This window comes from Dipodomys spectabilis, unplaced genomic scaffold (assembly GCF_019054845.1).
Source record: "Dipodomys spectabilis isolate Male_0828 unplaced genomic scaffold, ASM1905484v1 ptg000459l, whole genome shotgun sequence".
NCBI lineage: Eukaryota > Metazoa > Chordata > Mammalia > Rodentia > Heteromyidae > Dipodomys > Dipodomys spectabilis.
Genome location: NW_024871136.1, coordinates 312,658 through 334,087, shown reverse-complemented (window position 1 = coordinate 334,087; position 21,430 = coordinate 312,658). Strand labels below are relative to the sequence as shown.

The 21,430-nt window shown below is 37.0% G+C and overlaps 1 protein-coding gene across 1 annotated transcript in view; it reads left to right on the top strand.

Moving 5' to 3' along the window:
• The first annotated feature begins 756 nt into the window (after window positions 1-756).
• Window positions 757-21,430, top strand: part of Rps6ka6 (ribosomal protein S6 kinase A6) — a 179,106-nt gene continuing 158,432 nt past the window's right edge. The window contains exon 1 of the mRNA XM_042668594.1: window positions 757-808. The gene's annotated coding sequence lies outside the window, so the exon portion shown is untranslated. The remainder of the gene's footprint in view (window positions 809-21,430) is intronic.

The following is a 21,430-nucleotide window of genomic DNA, read 5'->3' as shown; positions in this document are numbered from 1 at the left end:
AAGTTATAAAAATAAAATAAAATATTGTTTAAAAAAGAAGAAAAAATTGAGCTAAAGAGAGCTCAACCCAAAATTTATTGCAATAGGTCTTCAGAGTTCTTTCTCTCTCCACATCACCTTCCTATCAGAAAAAATTTTTATCAATGTCCTTTTCTTGCACATCCCCTCTCCCCAGACATCCAGCTCATGAATATTATCCATCTCATACTCCCTTCTCCAGTTTGTTCTAGCCCTCACTATCCTCCCTGGCCAATCTTAAGTGGAGCCCTAGAAGCACCTGACTCCAGTGTTTTCCCCAATACCAGCCTTCTCTCTTGACTCCTTTCCCACCAAAATAAAATTGAAATTTCCTCAGATTTATTCCATGCCCTTAGGACCTTGCTCACAGTAAAACTGCTAGAGCTAATCAGAAAAACTAATGGATGCTAATGTTGTGATCTTGTTAATGTGTTACCTCTTCCAGGAATGATATTTGCATTTTAACAGAGACTTTCCAGAGACAAAGCCAACAAGAAATGACTTTCCTGAGGATTTAGGTAAGTGGGGAATATCATTGTGGATGAGACCTTTTGTCCTAGCATCACAAGATAGAGACTGTCATTGTGCCTCAAGCTAACAATGTTACCCCTAAGGATTTGTCAGTCTAGTAAATTAGTATATAGCTGTGTGCACAAGGATTTGAATGTTTCTTTTTAAAGCACCAAATTTTCGAAGGTGTTTTAAGTAAAATCTCCCCCAGAAACAGACTGTGAAGTAGGAGAAAGTAAAGTCTTTGGGGCAACAAGACCTTCAGTGGATCCTACTCAAGGTTAGACACAAAATCAAACTATTCTTTTTTTTCTTTCATGTGACAAATTAGAGTTTTATTCAATAATCATATACCTAACTATTGTCTTTTTCCAGCTTAATTTACACTGATCTAGTCTGAATTTTATACAACTTGGTTTTGCCTCATCTCTTTTTTCTTCATAAACCTTCTCTCTTTTTGCTTAGTTTTTTCCCTTTGACTCACTTGTCACCTTTTCATATTCTTTCTCACATTTTCCTTTTCCTCTGGCTCTCTTTCCACTCTTTCCTTTCCCAGCCTTCACACATAAATGCAGAGGAGTTCCTGATGGTTTGGATTTTAAAGCCTTCAAGGAAACCCCACTTCTCAAAGGGAAAATTCAGATACTTCCTATAAGGCAGAGCCACAATTGTGGATTCTATGGAAAGGCAGTGAGGGCATTAGTCTCACCATATTCATGGGCTCCGTGTAGCTGTACACAACCAATTATTCATTGAAAATATTTTTAAATTATGTCTATAGTGATCATGTACAGAGTTTTTCATGTTATAATTCTCTCAGTAATGGTGGGATGCTTATTTACATAGGCTTAAGTATTATAAATAATACAGAGATGATTTAAAGCATTGAGATGATGTACATACATTATAGGCAAATAGTACAACACTTTATATAAGAGACTTGAGCACCCATGGATTTTAGTATTTGTGACAGATAGAGATGCAGATTTACTTGAAAATGTTTTATGTTTTATTTTATTTGACATGTATTCTGTAAGTAAGGGCTTTGTTTCTATATACTGAGTGTGCCAATAACCTCCTTACTCATAATACTTCTTCTCCCTATAAACACTGTGTTCCAGACACAATTACCCTGCTTCCTCCTTATGAATAAACTTGCATGACAGTATCCCTGTATTTTGTGGTCCTCATATGTAAATGACCGTTAGAATCAGTTGAGATTCCCAGACACAACCTACACTAGAGATTCTTATTGTGCAGAGCTAAGATGGTATCCTGGAAAATATATTATAATAAAGTATATTGGGGACCTTAATGAGGTTGAACCAGGATTATTGTTTTACAGTTTCTTGAGATACACTTTCCTCACCAAGTAGCCCAGGCTAGCCTGTAACTGGAGAACCCCTTGGCACAGCAGAAGTGCTGGAGTCACAGGCATGTGACCACACCAGGCTCAAGAATACACTCTTTGAGATGTCTCATAGATTTCAAAAGCCATAAAGCACAAATACTCTGAAATGCCTAGTAACCAAACAACCTGGAAAGTACTTCAACAAGAGGCATTTCTTCCATTTAATTTTGCTAAGAGATCAATTTAAAGTAATGAAAAAAGTATCACAATTGTTTATTTGAATGTCATTTGCTGTCACTTACTAAGATTAAAAGAATTGTATTTTGTATTCTCAAGCTCTAAATACATACTTGACCTTTCTCAGCTTCTTTAGAAAACACAAAATTTATATAAATTAATAATTATACTAAATATTGTTAGGATCCTCAGATCTCAACCTCCTAAGTAGCTAGAATTACAGGCGTGAGCCACCGGTGCCCGGCATTAAAATGTTTTATACCAGGGCTCAGAAGGTGGCTCAGTGGTAGAGTGCTTGCCTTGCATGCCTGAGGGCCTGGGTTCGATTCCTCAGCAACACATAAGCAAAAAGAAAAAAAAGCCGGAAGTGGCGCTATGGCTCAAGTGGTAGAGCGCTAGCCTTGAGCTGAAGAGCTGAGGGACAGTGCCCAGGCCCAGAGTGCAGGTCACACGAGCGGACCCAAAAAAAAAAATTCATTTCCCAAGAGTTACTTTTCTTGGAGTTGTCAAAGTATTAAAAAATACAACATATTTTCTATATCCTAAAGAATTAATCTTTCCTGGAATGATATTTAGCTAGCAGAAAAAAATAGCTTCTGAATAATATCTTTATATCACAATACTTGAACCTACAATTTAGTCTGGAACCTGTACTTTCAGCATTTTTGTCATATCCCATGGGGCTTGAACTCTGGGCCTGAACGCTGTCCCTGAGGTCTTCAGCTAAAGAGGAGCACTCTACCACTTGAGCCACAGAGGCATTTCTGCTTTTCTGGTGGTTTATTGGGGATAAGAGTCTCACGAACTTTCCTGCCCCGGCTGGCTTTGAACATTGATCCTCAGATCTGAGCCTCCTGCGTAGCTAGGATTACAGGCATGAGGCACTGGTGCCCAGCTCAAGACCTTCTTGAAATATATGTTCTGGTACTACTTGTTCTCTAAATCTTATTTGATCCTTTTTCCTTCATAATCAATATTACTCTGCTTTGTGACCAGGTCCCTTAGGGCATTTTGATCCTGGATAGTGAATCTAAGGTGTTAACAAGTGCTAATGAACTAATGCATTAGCCTCCCAGGGAACATACTTTGCATTTTAGCTGAGACGTTTTAGAGATGCAAGCTGCTCTTCCTGATGGAGTCACTCTTGGACAAAATCTTCAAAATCTCCCCATGAGCTATCAAATTAAGTTCAAATGCCTTGCCTTGGCCCTGAAGAACAAAAGCCCTACCCATTTTCTCCCTTTGCAACCTTGCTAGGCCTTTACTCACAGAAATACATTTTGTGTGTCCAGCAAACTGGACTACTCACTTTGCCCCAAATATTCCCAATAAGTTAAACCCCTCCTCTCCATAAATGCTTCCATAATCTCTGATCACTGTCCTACCTTCAGCATTTAAGCCATTATCAGTTAACCTTTGAGGGACTTTAGATTAGCTGTTGGAGGATGTGGGGAAGAATTGAAACTAGCAATGAAGAACAAATGTGCATCAAATTAGGAAGGTAGTAGAGTTTCAGACATATATTTTACCAATTACATATTATTCTCCAGAACTGAATGTGGAAAAGTATGTCTAGTAGTCACCAGTTAGAAAATTTGTCCTAGATGAATCCCAGCATGGAAAAATGGGACCCTTGATAATTAAAGTCAAGATTGATCACAAAACTGAGGCTTCCAGAAAGGAAGTGGTGTGTTGAAAGTTACATTGCTAGTACAGTGGAAAATTTTGGAATTGTGCTGGGCATCAGTGGCTCACTCCTATAATCCTAGTTACTCAGGAGGCTGAGATCTGAGGATCACGGTTCAAAGCCAGCCTGGGCAGAAAAGTCTGTTGGGACTCTTATCCCCAGTTAATCAAAGAAAAAGCTGGAAGCAGTTCAAGTAGTAGAGCAATAGCCTGAAGAAAATAAAAACAAAAAACCATCCTTGGACTGGCAAAATAAACAACAACAAATTCAGAATTGTCTCATACATAGTTCACTGCTTGAAGCCCCCAATCGGAAGAACTTTGCCCTATGAAGATATAACTTGTCTGTATACCTAAAACCTTTGCTCATGTCACCCCTGCTCCAATCCAAACTCTGACCCAGAGTTTACTTATTTAATCATTCTACTAGTAGTGATTCCCTTAAAATGAAACTTTTTCTTCCCTTGTATGCAGTAAGGTGTTCTTAAATCACCTTCACAATAGGGTAAAATGCTACATAAAAGCCTTTCATTTATTGCATTCATAAGCTTCAGCCTTTAGTGAATCATGTTTTTTTTTTTTTATACTTTTACTTTCTAGGCCCTGGTGAGATTGTCAAGTTTTAAGGATTTTCATGAAAGAAGTGGAGATTGATTAGTCAATAGTTAACCATGTCTTGAAATTCTACATAGCTTAGAACTGCCTTTCCAAAGTATCTTCTTTATTTTTCTGGTTTGGGAGAAGTTACTCTCAGAATCTAATGGTTAATTGCAAAGGTAAGACTATGGAATGTTTGACTTACAGCCAATATGCAAGAACATGGTCATGAATTATTAAGCTTTATGTTTCAATTTGATACAATATGTCTTGATGCCTGATTTGAAAGATGAAGTAATTAGTGCTCATATTTTCTATACTCTAACCACTCCACTTCTTGATTTTGTGAGATGTATATAGGCATTTAATATTCAGATATACACATATAATCATAATATATAACATTCACAACTTTAACCAAATAAATGACATATACATTGTATTTTGTAGCTGTAATACTTGAGGCTTCTCGATTCTTCTTTTCAGTTGGTCAGCCATTCATCATCCACTATCTTTAAAACTAAAATACTTCATCATTCAGTACTTTTTCCTTCCTTAAAGAGGTCTGATGATTGCTATAGATTCTGAGTTCTTTCCTGCTTTAAAATATCTACATGAAACCAGGTACTGGTGGCTCATGCCCATAATCCTAGCTACTCAGGAGGCTGAGATCTGAGAATGGCAATTCAAAGACAACCCCAACAAGAAAGTCTGTGAGATTCTTATCTCTAATTAACTCAGCGAGAACTAGAAATGGTGCTGTGGCTCAAAGAGGTAGAGCACTAACCTTGAGCAAAACAGCTCAGAGACAGTGCCCAGGCCCTAAGTTCAAGCCTCATGACTGACAAAAAGTCCACATGATAAAACAAGCATAGTGGTGTACAGGTTTAAGCTCAGCACTAAGAAAGTTAAGGAAGTAGGACAGCAAATCAAGGGCAAGACTGGGCAACATAGTAAGATCCTGTTTAATGAAAAAAGTATGCCTGTTGAATTTACTTTTGCCCTAAAACTCAGCTAGTATTCATGGTTTGTACAGCATATTTTATAATACTCTGCAGATAGTAGATAGTTTTCCGTTGTCTTCTGACATTAGCTTTATCTGCAAAGAAGTGTCTTGTTGACTAGATTTTCCTTTGTCTACATGACTCTCTTTCCATGTTTATCTACCTTTTTTATTCAGTAATGTAATTAAGATATTACTTGTCTTTTTATCCAACTAGCATATTCATTTGGAATACAATATTGTCTTTAGATTTTCAAATTTAGTTTTATGTTTAGAAAATCATTCCATTGTTTCTTCCAACACTTATTCTATTCCATTAGTAGAATACAAGTTATTCACTTTCAGTACTTTTCTTACCAGATCATCTTGGTTCTTCATTTCTACTATTGTCTCTCTAATTAAATTTCTTTTTCTTGTTTTTTCTGTGCCAGTACTTACTGGGGCATGAACTCCAGACCTCCCATTCTCACTCAGCCCTTTGTCTCTAACTCTGCTTTTTATGATTAATTGGAAAGAAGAGTCTCACAGATTCATATTGTTGGTCTGGCTTTGAACCACTATCCTCATATCTCAGCCTCCTGAGAAACTAAGATTATAGGCATAATCCACTGGTGCCAGCATGGCTTTATCTTTTGCATTTTCAGTGCTATTTTCAGAATTGTCCTCTATTTTGTTAATTTTGTTTTAGCAATTCTGCTGAATTCCTCAATCTTTCTTCTGATTACTTTTCAAGTTGTGGGATTTTGTTGTTGTTGTTGTTGTTGTTCTCCATAGCCTGTTCAAATCTTTGGTTAAATTTGTTGAGTTACATTGTCAATCCAAAATGCTATCTTTAAAAACAAAAGGCAGGCTCAAGTGGTACAGAGCCTGCCCAGTAAGTACCAGACCCTGAGTTCTAACCCAGTACGGCTACAAAAGAAATGAAGCAGAGATTAAGAAATTCTCAAGTAAATAAAAGCTAAGGGAATTTGCAGTTAGTAGATGTCCCCTACAAGAAATGCTAAAAGAATTGCTTTAGGCTGAAATGAAATATCTCCCATAAAAGTAACTATGTAGGTAAATATAAAAATATTACTGTATTGTTTGTAATTCCTCTTTTGGATTCTCATATGATGTAAAGGACACGTGCATAAAACAATAATAAGTATATGCTGATAGACATAGAAAGTTTAAAGTTTATATTTATGAAGTAACAGCCTAAAAGGGAGATATAGAATGGCATTGTATAAGAACTGCAGTTGGATGGAAATAGTGTTAATGTATGGCTTTTAAAGCTAATTTGGAATCAGTTCATAAGAGTTAATTTATTTATTTTATGCACTAGGGCTTGAACTCAGGTCCTGGGCCCTGTCTCTTCACTTTTTACTCAAAGATGATGTTCTACCCATTTGAGCCATCTGGTTAATTGGAGCTAAGAGTCACATAGACTTTCCTGGCCAGGCTGGCTTCAAACTTTGATCTTCAGTGCTTGCAGCCTTCTGAGCAGCTAGGATTACAGGTGTAAGGCACCATCGCCTTGCTTCAAAAGAGTTTATTATAAATTTGTTATGTTAACTATAATCCCCATGGTAACTACTACAACATGTACAGAAAATAAAATAAAATGAAAATGATACATTAGAAAAATTGATCAAAGTCAAAAAGGCACTCTTGCAAGAATTAAGAAATAAAAAGATGTCATATACAAGACAGCAAAATGGCAGAAGTCATTCAATATTAGATGGACATTACTTAAAAGACACAGTGACAACAGGGCACAGATGGCTTACACCTATAATCCTAACTACTCAGGACGCTGAGATCTGAGGATTGTGGTTCAAAGCCAGCCAGGGCAGGAAAAACCATGGAACTCTTATCTCCTATAAACCACCAGAAAATCAAGAAGTGGCACTGTGGCTCAAATGGTAAAACACTAGCCTTGAGCTGAAGAGCTGGGGGAAAGCGTTCAGGCTCAGAGTTCAAGCCCCATGACCAATAAAAAGAAAAGGCACAATGGCAGAATGGCTAAAAACATAATCCATCTATATTGATTACAAGATACTTTAGACTTAAGGCACAGATAGTTGGAAGTGAAATACAGGGGAAAAAGATATTCCTTAAAAATAGTTACCAAAAAGGAACTAAGGTGTGTATTGTATTTATAGTCAAAATTGATTTTAAACCCAGAAATGGGGCTAGATGTGGTAGTGTATGAATGTTTCTAATAATGAAGGAGAGAGGTGGGAGGATAGTGGTTAAAATTCAACCTGAGGGTGAGCAGAGGCAGGGGCAGGGGCTGGGCAAGAAATCCTGTCTGAAAAATAAACTGAAAAAAGAAAAGACTTGGGGCATGACTTCAGTAGTAGAATGTTTGCCTAGCAAGCACAAAACCTTGAGTTCAATTCCTAGTACTTCCCAAACGTTACTGGGATATGGATGTAGCTCAATGGTGGAACCTTTGTCTAGTATGTACAAGGACTGGGTGTGCAAAAAGAAAGAACAAAATAGAGGATTATAGGAGCCCAAAACATTATATAGTAATAAAAGGCTCAATATTTAACAGCTAAAAATTGGTCTCACTTATGAGATCAAAATATACGAAGTAGCCTAGGCATAGTGCTTCAAGTCTGTAAGCCCTGCTCTTAGAAAGCAGAGAAAAGATCACAAGTTAAAGACCAGTGTATTATAAAAAGTTCTAATCCAGCCTGGATAACTTGGCAAAATCCTTGTGGAGGGAGGCAGAGGAGGAGGACAATGAGGAGGATGTTGAGAAGGAAGAAGAGGAAGAAGAGGGAAGGAAGAGGAGAGGGAAGAAAAATATCATAATTCAGCTGTCTACACCTTAGAGAACTTGAAAGAGATGGTATTAAACTTAAAGCTATCAGAAGGAAGGAAATAAAGATAAGAGATAAATGAAGTACAGAAAAGAAACTATTTCCCATCCAATTGTGAAGCTAGGAGAGGGAATACATTTTTGAGAGTTATCAGGACTGTGACACTATAATCCCATTTATTGCAGAAAGCAACATATGTCATTACCATTTCGCAGAGGGCCAAATTGTGGCTCAAAGAGGTTAGAAAAACTGTTCAAGGATATAGAGAACATATATATAGTTACCAAGCTAACTTTAAATCTAGGTAGTCTGAATCAAAAGCCTTTTCTTTGGGCTTGTGGGTATGAGGATATACAGGGAGAAGTACACTGGGATTAGTAAGACTTAATAAAAATAGATATTAAAATATAACTCATCTTCAGCTTAGTAGAGCATATTTTTGTGGGAGAAGAGGGTGCTAGAGCTGAACCTAGGGCCTTGCACATGTATACTTTACTACTAAATTATATCATCAGCCCTACCTTTCAAGTTTTCTTCATGAGTAACTGAGTAGACTGTGGTATTAATAATTGATATTGAGAAGTCAAAAGAAGCTAATATAGCAAAAATCATTTAGGATATGTTGAATAAGAGATGTCAGAAGGACATCTAAATGGATACATCTAGTACTTGAAAAGTACTTCTAACATTTTTGCTCACCAATTGTGTGCCAAGTGATTTACATATTTACACTCATTTATGTAAGATGAGAAGTGAATATTTAGGATTCAGGACTCTGAAAGTTGATGATCTTCAGAATAGGAAGGAGCTCTCACAAAGGAAGAATCTACTAGTTTTAGTAAATGCCTGAATTTGACAAAGTACTCCAAAGTCTCAGGATTAGATGTCTGAGAGAAAAATATTGTGATCTATGCTTACTAAGAACAAAAATTATAAATGAGAAGTGACTGCACATACTTATAATCCCAACACTCACGAGTCTAAAGCAGGAGGATGAGCAGTTGGAGCCCGGCCTGGGAAACATTGCCAAGAAATGAAATCAAACAAAATGAAAGAAAAATAATAATAGCTTATGCTCATAGATTTCAAAGCATTTTTCTAGCTAGGAATTGGTTTGTGATGGAAGATAATGTATCTGTTTAGACATTTCATGGATTTGAAGTAGCATCAAAATGTCCTTGTGGAAATATATAGGAGGCAGCTGAGACACAGACTTGGAGTTCTTGTGAAAGAAGGCTAAGACTTCATATATAGATCTGAGAGTCATCCACATAGATGTGATAGTTGACGTGGTGCCATGTTAGTGGGCAAGATCTTAAAGGAAGAGAATGTGGAGGAAAATTAACTCCCGGAATAACTCTTGGCTTCCCCAATGCTCCAGGCCTTTTTGGTATGTCAACCAAAGGCACGAACTTCTCTTTGGAATATTACTCCCTGGTAGTAATTTGTTATTTATTACATTGAAATCCATACACCAAGGCTTTCATTCCTTAAAAGTTAAGCCTCCTTGAATTCTCCTCAGTTAGTTCAGAGGCACGAACTGAGAAACTAGATGGTTCTTCCAGATCTCTGGTTTACAGATAGAAGTGTTAGTATCTTGTCTCCCTTTTCATCTATTAACTCAAAGTTGTACTCTCCCCAACATCACTAAGAAAAAGGTATGGCATCCTACAGCCTTTTCTGTATGATGTAAGAGAAAAAACTAGCTCTTGGTATTTGGCACTTATTTGCTATCTCAGCTGACACTGGAGATCTCAATATTCCTTGATATTAGAGACTTCATCTGTTAAACCTTAAAACAGACCTTAGAGCCAGGCACTGGGGGCTCTAGCCTATAATCCTAGCTACTCTGGAGCTGAGATCTGAGCATTCTGGCTCAAAGGCAGCCAGGAAACTATGTGAGTCTTTTATCTCCAATTGACTACCAAAATCCAGGAGTGGAGCTGTGGTTCAAGTGGTAGAGAAAATTGAGCAGAAAAATTCAGAGAAGGCACCCAAGCCCTGAGTTCAAGCCCCAGAGACCTTAGATATCAATCCAACCCTTATTTTTATGAATGGAGAAAATAAGATTCAATAGAATGTTGTAAAGCAGCAGCATTTTGTATTTGTTAAAAATCTGATCTTTGGAGTCTGATAGATTTAACTTCAATACTGACTAGTTGCTTGGACTTCAATTCTCAACATTAGGCATATTTTCAGTCTCCTTACACTTCACTTACCAAATCTGTCCAGTAATGGTTTTAATAGTCAATACCATGTTGTGTTATAAGGATGAACAAGGTTAAGGCATATAAATATTCTCTATGTTGCTCAACACAGAGTAAATATCTAATACACTTTTACTATTGTCATTGTTATATTAAGGAAAAAGTAGTTTAGTCCAGAGCTATATCAGAATTAAATGATACATCTGGGGCTAGACTGAATGTTAAGATTCTATTTTAGTGATTTATTTCCTCTACATTCAGTCATTTCTCCATGAAAAGCTTCATCAAGAAACATTGTCTTTTCCAACACAATTGTAATATTTGTGTTGATACTGTTATTCAAAACATTCTGAGGGTAAATGTTTCTTACCATAAAGTAGATAAAACAAAGAAGAAACTCAATTTCCATAATTCACAATTAGAATGAAGAAAACACTGTGAAGGAATTAGTATTTTCCTAAATGAAGTGGAACACCTTTCTCAACATTTGGATTTGATTTTTTTCTGCCCAGTCTTTCTATCAACTTGGAATTTATGGTATTACAAATGAACTATGGGCCAAGGGCATCGTGAAAATCTCCAGGTTTAAATTGACTTTAGAGGAAGTAGTTGTGAATAGCTCCATGAGGCTAACACATTGCAGGGAGCCAAGGAAAGGGCAAAAAGTGAGAGGTGAGTATTAGGGCAGAAAGGAGAGAAGCAGAGTAAGATGGCTAGTGGAGGTGGAACTGGAATATCAAAAAGGCAGAAAATTTGAGGAAATAGTGTGCTTTGCAAAGACAGGTTCCAAGGGTTCACACTAAAATGTAGATTTCTGATGAATTTTTTACTTTCAAAAAAAGGAATAAATGAGCTAAATGCTCACATCTCTAATCGTAGACACTCAGGAGGCCGAAATCTGAGGATACAGTTCAAAGACAGCTAGGGAAGGAAAGTTCAAGAGAATCTCATCTCTAGTTAATCACCAAAATACCTGGAAGCAGGGCTATGGTTAAAATGGTAGAGTGCTAGCCTTGAGCAAAAAAAAGCTCGGAGACACTGCCAAAACCCATAGTTCAAGCCCCAGGACAGGCAAATAAAAAAGGACCAAATGAAAAAAATAGGAGGGATTTGATTCTCCTTTGGCTCTCTGGTAATGGCTGAATTTATCTGAATGCAACTTAATTTCTTTTAGCTGTTGTACTATCACATCTAGAAAATAGGTTAAAATCAAGCAGAAACAAATAGCTGCTGCCCTCAGATAAAAATTAATAGGTTGGTAAATCTGTAATTCTGTTGACAACTTCTTTTAGATACTACTTGCCTCTTGAAAAGACTGTCTGTGCCTTAAGTTTAGCCTGCATATTTCCCCAGCTGTCTTCTTGCTTTACTTCCTGTGGCAGGGCATACTAAGAATAAGAATTCTATAGGTTGGGAATGAAACTTTAATTGAATCAAATCAAAAGAACTTAGAGAAGTAATCACTGATTTTTAGAAATTCAATGACATTTTTCCTCTTGTCTATCGCTTTTTCTAAAAACACGTTTATAGGTCTTATTAACAAGGTGACAGATAGCTTTTTACAATCTAAGGAATTTGAATTCCTTCCTACATTTGGTTGTTTTTTTTTTTCTTCTATTGCCCACTAATCTAAGTCAGTCTAAGGTTTCCTTGTTACACCTAAGGAAATAATTGTATAGTACTGAGGCTTTCAAACCATAAGAAGAAAAACTAAAACTTCAGCAATGTGATATTACTTCTCAAAATAGTCAGTTGAATTTTTATAGCAGTGATTAAGAACTTGGAACTATTTGCTTACCCATTGTAGGGGATGATTTATATTTCATTCAAACAACAACTATTTATTTAGTGCTTACTATGTGCCCAGCTTTGTGAAAACAAGGAGCTATGCCAGTTACTATAAGGAAAATGTCACGTATTATTTTCAATAGAGCCAGTTGAGAACAGATTTAGTTCCTTTCTGGTGATTCTCTTTACACATCTATTCCAACATCTGGTCACCATTTCACACCTTCAGCTGTTGGCACAGTATCTTGCTACCACCTGGTCCCTACTCTGCCAAATGCTTTTTATCATTTCCATTTCCATGAAGAATAGGATGCTTACGGTTGTTTTTATGAATGAGAAACTTTCCCTAAGTCATATGTAGTCCCAAGATACTTCTATCAAGGACCAGCTTTGCCATGAAAAGTCCCATCAGGAGTTAATACCTTTTGCTCCTATAGTTTGCATTCCCTATGGCCATTGGGTTGTGGCCAGAAACAGACGCTGTAGCAGACCACTTTCCTGGCATGCCACTCTAAATCTTGAGTTATATTCTGGCACAAACAAGTCTGTGCTTGGAATAAGTGCCAAAGTAAGAGAGCATAAAAGGAATAATAGAGAAGTATTAGGCCCAACAGTTATGTGTCCAGGACAGCATACGAATTGAGAGACCCCAATCTTCAAATCACAAAGCCAATCTGTATACCCTATTTAGAATAGAAGTTAGTTAGCCCTAGTGTAGTTCTCTATACTGTAGAGCAAATGTGAATGCTGAACTCCTGTTATTTCCTTCTCTAGGGTTCTCATTTTTCCATCACAGATGAGATGCTGAAAATTGGAGCTAAGAATTTAAGACATCCTAATGGCTTCTTTATTGGCAGTGCCTTTTATGGTATATTGGAGCTTACGGCACTATTCTTGGGCTCTGTTTGTACCCTGTTTTCTCTATGTCTTATCTTTAGACTTTACTTCTGTCCATGCCAGTTAAGATGTCAAGTTACCAAATTCTGCTTGCTTATTAGGACCCTGCTTTGGTATGTGCTCTTGTGCCAAGCCTGGATCTGTAAGCATTAAACCCACTGCCTATTTTAACTCTCTCCATATCCTGTTCCCTTCATTTTAACATGATACCCGAGTCACTGATTTTAGTTTTCCCCTTTGTATCTAAACCCCTTTGTTCTGCAAGTGTTGGTTTCTTCTTCCTCATTCTCCTCATAGTACCTATGTATAGGACTTGCTCTCCAGAATGTTCTTTTTGCCCTACTGGCACACAGTGGTGTCTGTGAGAATGGAGGAAGCAATGTACAGTTTCTGGACAACAGACACAGGACAGCCGCTTCTTGCATTTGAGCCCAGATCCCAACCCCAGTTAGGAAGCTGACAACACTGATGTAATGTCTACATAGACAGGGTTAAATCAGACATGGCCAAAGATTGGGGAGTTCTGACTTATGATTGGTGGGGACAGAGATTCCTGGAGTCCTGCCACTCCCAGAAGGGTATAAATGGACAGCATTGAATTAGAATCTTCACAGGTGGTAGAGAGAAGAAAGAGTGACTAGCACAGGCTCGGAAGCAGAAAACAGCAATCAGGTGAGATTTCTAATTGTTGTAATATGTACACTATCCTGAGTCGGTAAGGACATGTGTGTGTGTGTGTGTGTGTGTGTGTTCATGTGTACACATGCTCGCATGCACATGTTTATGTGTGCTTTGTGGGCACTAAGAACTCTTCAAATAAATCTTGTTTGATTCAATGATTTCTCCCCAGGAGTTATAGATTCCTCCAGTTTTTCCCTCCTCACACCTACCACTAGGTAGAATGTGCCTGAAGAGTTGTTGGTGTTTATATATAAAGGTAGAATCTTTTCCTGAGGAAGACAGGAAAAATCTCTAGGAGAGATTTTGAGCTGATGAAGAATAACTACATTCAGCTGTCTCCATTAAGGAGGAAACTGGCAAGAGAAGGGAGGGTGAAAGCTCCTGTTCCCAAGCCAGATATGGCTTGAAGGGAGCAACCAGGGAGATGAGAATTCTGTGCCAATGCTAAGGAGGCCTTGCGGGTGATACCAGAAGGGTTGGCATGAAACCTATTTGTATAAGAATCCCTCACACTTGTATAGTGCTTTATGCTTTGCAAAGTCCTTCCACATCCGTGATTTCATTGGGTCTTCTAGCATTTCTGTGAGTTGGTCAGATCCGGTGTTAGAGGTAAAGGAACATGTTCGAGGTCACAAAACAAGCCAGTGGATAAGGTGGAACTATAAAACCAGGGCTTCTACTCCCCAGTCCTGTACTCTCCCATTGCAGCTGGCTGGCAGCCTCTGGATGAATCTCAAGGGCCAATTTCTCTGTGGTGAGTAGATTTTCAGTGTTCTGACAGCCAGCATGGAGGCTCCAGGACAAAGAACTAACTTATCATTGGTTATTCTTGGGGCTTTTTGTCTCAGTATATTTTAAGAGCTTTATCCAAATTTAATTTTGCCTTGCTTAAAAGCTAATTTCTCTTCTTTTTCCTAATAGATATTTAGCAGGTATTGGTTTTTGTTGCTGTGTATGGTGCTGGGAATCAAGCCTGTGGCCTTCATATGCTAGACAAGTGTTCTACAACTAAGCTGTAGCTATGCATTACAACTATTCATTTCTTAAATGAGAGTAAGTCTAATTGTTCAGGCTGGTAGCCTCAATAAACTCACTAAATTTTCTTTCTGCAGTTTTGTCAGTAAACAGCAGGCCTTTGAGCCCTTGTGATAGCCATAACACTGGTTTCTTATCATAGCCAGTCATTTAAAGTGTGGCTGCCATTTCTAGAGAACATCAGGATTTGCATTCCATAACAGAGACAAACGGGGCAGATTACCTCTCTTCAAATCATTCTCTTCAACCTCTGGTTGTTAAGGTGAGCTGCAAAATGGGCATTTCCTCTCCACATGTCAGTGGCCTGAAGTATTCCTAGAATATGACAAATGTGACCAATCATCGAGTTGTAACTCTAAAGCAATCTTTTGGTACATGCATGTTGAGGAAATCATTTCATGAACCTGTTCTAAGTTTATGCAGACACACACATATCCCTTGCCCCTTCTACAGCCACTCCCACTCCCTGCTCCAAAGCATATCAACTGAAGGTGGCTTTATCCTTCCTCTCTTTCATAAATGCACCACCAAGCAAACCTCTCAGACTTGCTTTGCTATTCCCTATAATCCAAATGATGAGAGGGAGGACACAATTTGATTTTCCATAGGTCTTCAAACTACTAAGATGACTGTCTTCAGGCACATTATTGAGTAGAGATATATGACAGCAGACTCTCCCCAATCCTACCACTTTATAGTTGTGATGCAGCCTTTTAGTGTACCCACAAGTATAGAAATCACTTCACTTTTTTTCGGGAATCAAGTAAATCTCTGGCTACAGAAGGCAATTTTGAGGCTATCTTCAATTTAAGTCTCTCCAGCTACTGAAATACATCATTACTGTTTAAAATTAAATGATAGCCTACAAGTATAATACCTGAAATAAGTGAATGCTCCCATGCATCTTGAATAATCAGATACTGACTTACACTTTAGGAGTATAGGGGTATCTGGTTTACATGATGCCCCATAAGTCTTACGTCTCAATTAATCAAAAATACCAAGACTACGATTTATTGAAATTTACCCCATCAAAATGAAAATAAATATAATCTTTATGTTATAAACCTTAAAACTTTTGAAAGTTGCTGTGGGTCCTGTACACAATACCTTCCTCCTTCCTAAAGCCTGCAATCTGTTCCTCAAAAATAGTTTTCTGCCTTCTTTTACATATCAGTTTGCTAATACCGTTCTTCAGATGAATTCACCCATACCCTGGGAGTTATCCACCGAATCTAATATAGTCTATTCAGAAAACCATGTAACAGTTTGACCTGAATGCATAATGTTTTAAATGAGATTAGCCTTATTTGAAATTGTACTGAGTTGTTTGATTTGGTTTGGTGTTGGCAGAGTTTCTAAACTTGTATTTTTTTTTCAGCAGCCACTTTTCACTACCGTCAGGCTATTCTTATGATCAACCAAATATCAGTGATTTTTAATGCATACAGATGTTAAGGCATGTCCTTTGTATAGTTAACTTTCTAATCTAAATTCAGATATTTTGCATTATTTCTTGTATTTCATGTGGCTAGCTCTACCTAGCCTTTGGAATTGGCATCAGATGAATTTGTTCTCCCTTACAATTTTTTCATTTGCTAATTTAGAAAGAATTCCTTTTCTATTTTTAAGACCCTAATCACAATGTGAATGTTAACAGAGACTCAATACATTTGGTGAGAATCACCATCTGACTATTAACCAATCTCCTCATTTCCTCAACCTTAATTTTGTCTATCCAAACAATAGGGAAAATATGTTTTCATCCTTTAAGTATAAAGAATTAATTCAATCTTTCAGTCTATTTACATTATCAGAAAAGAAAATGAGGTTGACTTGGATTGACTTCTCTCTGAACCCATGTTACCTTATTGAAGAAGAAATGGGCTCTGCATTGACAGTTCAAGTTATATGGATGAAATGAGGAGAAATTACTTGCTGTCAAACTTCAGAGTACTTGTACCACTAGGACACCCCCAGAACTAAAACTCAAATTCAAATTGATGGAGCTCATGTTTCAGAAGCAGCCATATTTTCCCTAACACAAAGCTGAGCCAGAAGCCAACATAACAGACAAATTAAAGGTGAAACATCAAGAGAATATAACCTTAGTCTGAAAAGAAAAACTGACATGGAGGGGAGAAATATTACTCTGTCATTTTTTCCTGTCCCTTTGAAGTATGATCTTGTTTCTTTCTTCTCAGCAGTTTGGGTTAGAGACCAGGTGGAAATTGAAAGAATGTGTATTGAAGCAGCATTTAAAAGCAAACAGAGGCAAAGGAGTTAGGGCAGCTGTGGTGTAGTAAGAAGAGAATAACTTGAGTTCAAGAGTCTGACTCAAATCTGAACTCTAATACATGTTAGCTGAGTGAACTTTGGCAAATCATTTCATTTTTTGAGATCTAATTTATTGGTTTTGTGTTTTTTCATAGATGGATGGGATCTCATGAATTTGTTGTAAAAGTTAAAGGGGCATATGGCTTTTTGACTCTCAAAGCCGTCCACAAAATACAAAAGTTAAGAGAAACTGTGCCCAACAGGAATTCACCTTCCTGCTGTTCTGGTTGTGTGTGTGTGTGTGTGTGTGTGTGTGTGTGTGTGTGTGTGTGTGTTTGTGTATCATTTTTGGAGAATCTTAACTTGCTGTTTTGTCAGGTTTCTTAAGTGCAATGTGTGCATGCATGCAAACCTAGGTTATATTCTTACCTTAGGACTTATGCCAAGCTATTATTAATGATAGGTTTTAGTATTAACTCTGGCTTTTATGCACAAAGGTACTTTTTTAACCTTAGAAATGCAAAGTATGTTTTCCCTATAATTGGAATTACTTATTACTAACTTGGGTTAGCAAATCAATATTATTTATTTCCTGTTTTACAAATTGTAAAGAGAACACATAATTGAGTAGATAAGTGGTCTACTACATGGACTATACAAAAGAATTTATCTGGAATGTAGAAAAATATTATAACTAATATTTACAGTTAATTTTAACTCATTCCTTACATTTTCTACATGTTATTATGTGTTTATATACATATATATGTATTATTGATGCATCAATATAACAAACTTACAAACTTGAGATCCTTAGAAAAATTTAGAGCTCACTCATTTTGCTGATGATATAAATTAGACCAGATACCTTTGGTTACAAATTCATCACTCCTGACATCAAATGCCTCTGTTTCTCTAAAGATTCAGCTTCTCTTTTTGATCTACCTATTTCTATCAATATTGTTCTCTTCATAACACAAGGTAGGAAGTTGGGAGTCATCTTAAATTCTCTTTTCAAATCAATTATAAAACTAGTTGCCAAGTATATTTATACAACACCTTTCTTATTTGTCTCTTCTTTCGAATTCTACTGCCATTATACTAGTTCATTTTAAAGACTTTAAGCAATCATGGACTACTACTATGCTTTAATAGCTTTCCTACCTCTTGATCCAATTCATTTGTATGTGTATGCCTACATGTCTTTCTCCTGGTATTGGAATAGGGGCTACTTAGAAGCAAACAGTTATGGATGACATATGTTATATCTTCATCCATTGTGCCCTGCAGTGATAGGCACTCAAATGTTTCTAAATAGGGTATAGTAGACTGACATCTGACTTTCTGTCTAGAACTAAAAATGAGATCTTGAGGTTTGGGACTCAGGTAACTCTTTCCAATTTTTACAATTAAAGTTAATCTGTCACTCAACAAAAAGCAGTGGTTCCCAAGTTCAATTTCAGATATTTATTTTTGTTAGCTACATGGCAGAATTTTACTTTGTCTCAGAAAAAGATTTCATGAAAAAAAATATGTGTATTTTGGATGACATGCCACTTATCTTTGCTAAGACATGCTCAACAAAGGAGCATTTGCTCTCATTTTTTGTACCTTGGGATTCAGAGCTGAATTCTGGGCTATACTTTATTACTAACTTCCTATGATTGCCTGGATGAATTGCTATAAATCATACAAGATCACTATGTTTATAGAAATAATCAGGTTTTCCCTCCTCCTCTCCTTTCATAACTTGCCTGTAGCTACCTCATAGAGATGTAAGAAATGTGATCTTACATTGAAATGATTTAGGATTCTCAGAAGAAAAACATATATTCAGAGCAATGCAATGAAACTACCTCCTGGGAAGAAGGGGAAATACAAGGAAGTGCTGACTTATTCCTGTACCATTATGGACTTATATTGTTAACTTGTTTGAAAAACTTTAGAAATGATGTGTATCAAGTTGTATCAATTTAGAGGAATCATTAAAGGAATAGATAGCAAACCTTATCTTCTTTCCTGCTTATATCACAAATGCACTTAGTCTGACAAATACTTAATACAAAAATAATTGTTTCCTTCTGACCCCATTTTCTTTCCTCCAAAATTCTTGCAAACACTGGCTACTAATTTTTTTCTTGCAATACTATTCCCTCAATGTTTCTTGCTACTAACTTTATAATTTCCATTCAAATGTCCCTGTAAAACTTTCAAACTCACTTTTGTGTGATATTTAGAAAAGAAACCATGTTCTTTCTTTTATGTGTGTATGGGTTGGGTAGGTTCTGGGGCTTGAACTCAGGGTCTGGCCACTGTCCTTGAGCACTGTGCTCAAGACTGGTGCCTTGCTGGTGCTCTACACTTCGGCAGCAGCTCTACTTCTGGCTTTTTTGATAGTCATTTGGAGATAAGAGTTTCATGAACTTTCTTGTCCAGGCTGGTTTTGAACTGCAATCCTCTCAGTCTCCTGAGTAGCTAGGATTACAGGCTTGAGCTGCTTGTGCCAGGCTCAGAAACCATGTTCTTTCTATGAATCTCTCCTGCTTTATTTTTAAACACCAATTCATTGGCATATTTAATAGATACATTCTTGTCATCTAGTTATGTGTTTCAAGCCCCCCAGATTCATTTTATGTTGATACCTTATTGTTTCAACCTCAAAAAAATGATGCAAATATTGGCAACAGTGGCTGGGCTGCTACTTCCTTCAGACTGATTATAGCCAACTCCTTTAGGTCTGTGAGACAAAGAGGCTGCTGACATCACTATTGATTTCTCTGTTTCTCCCACGTCAAAGCAATCTGTTAAATCAGTGCAAAATTGATTTTTGCAACTTGAAGCTACAAGGATACAATTGGTTTCTAAGCTGCCACATCAATCAGATATTTTAAAAAGTCGTTAGTGTGCCTTGCTTTTAATGCATAGGTGTGCCCACCCACGTGATTGGATGATGTGTTCTCTCTAGCTATACACAGTTTTCCTTGACAATTTCAGGCACAGAATAAAAAAATTACGGAAGTATACCATATTGTGTGGGATACTGCATATAGCTTACTTTCTGTGACTCATCCCAATGAAGTTGTTGTAGCAAATTTCTAATACTCAGCTATTGAAGGGAATACATTCTTTTGGTCATTTCGTGCTGATAAGAAGATCCCATATGTATATTTTTGACCAGCTTCTAATTTGTGGGAATTAACTTGCCTTTGATTTGCTGCTTTCAGTAGTCCTGTGGAGTAAGGTATTCTTCTCTTGAGGTATTAGGGTCTCTACATTATCTCCATTTCATACTTTGGACTGAAACTTATTATTATAACAGGTTGCCTGAGCTTTAACTCTGTCAAATGTACTTCACTACACAATCAGTTTTTTACAAAGATGTATGAACAAATTTCTGCCAGTGTCATGTTTATCAAGCTGTTTCTGACCTTAGAGAGTACAAATAACTTCATAGTAATTGAGAAGGATGCGATTTTGGTTTCTTTTCTGTGCTGAGATTTTATGAAACTTTCACATGTATTGGAAATGGGGTTATACTGCTTTATAGGGATTTTCCATATGTGTACAGAGAAGGAATTAGAAAGATCCAGATGGTGTTAAACAAAATGAACTTCGAACAACTATACAGTGTAAATTGTTTTCAAAATTTAAACCCCCACGTCTTCAGAGAATAGTTCCTGTGGCTGTTTTCATATTTTATTTCAGCTGATTTTTATACAAGTTCATCAGGTAGAAATAATATTGCTGGCTTGGGAAACATTAAACTAAAAATACTGATAAAAGACAGTAACAGAAACTGTTTCCGATTAATTGTCTTCCTACTGACTGTATTCTTAACTATAGAAGCTCATTTTCAAGCCCATGTTTAACACTTCATGTTAATTAAAGATTAACTAATTTCATATTTTCTCCATTTTTATTATTAATTCATTGTACAAAGGAAGTTTCATTTGTACATGCAATGCAACTTATCAGACTTGCCCCTTCTGTCACCTTGCTTATCCCCCTTTCCCAAACCAATCTCAACAAGCTTTATTGTTTCATTTTTGCACACATGTACACAAAATATTTTGACCATATTCACCCTCCTTCACCCTATCTGTTCACTCACCTTTCTCACTAGTACTCTCGGCTCCTTGTCAGAAACTGTTTTGTGTTTTTTTATTTCATTTTTTAAGTGTATGGTATCGGTTCATGAATGTTTCACTGATACTTCCCATTCCCATACAGTATTTCATTTTGCTATTGTCATAGACAGATCAACTATATTGAATGTTACTATGATCACAAGGGAAGGGGTTGCATCAGTCTGCTCCTCCTATATCCTGCC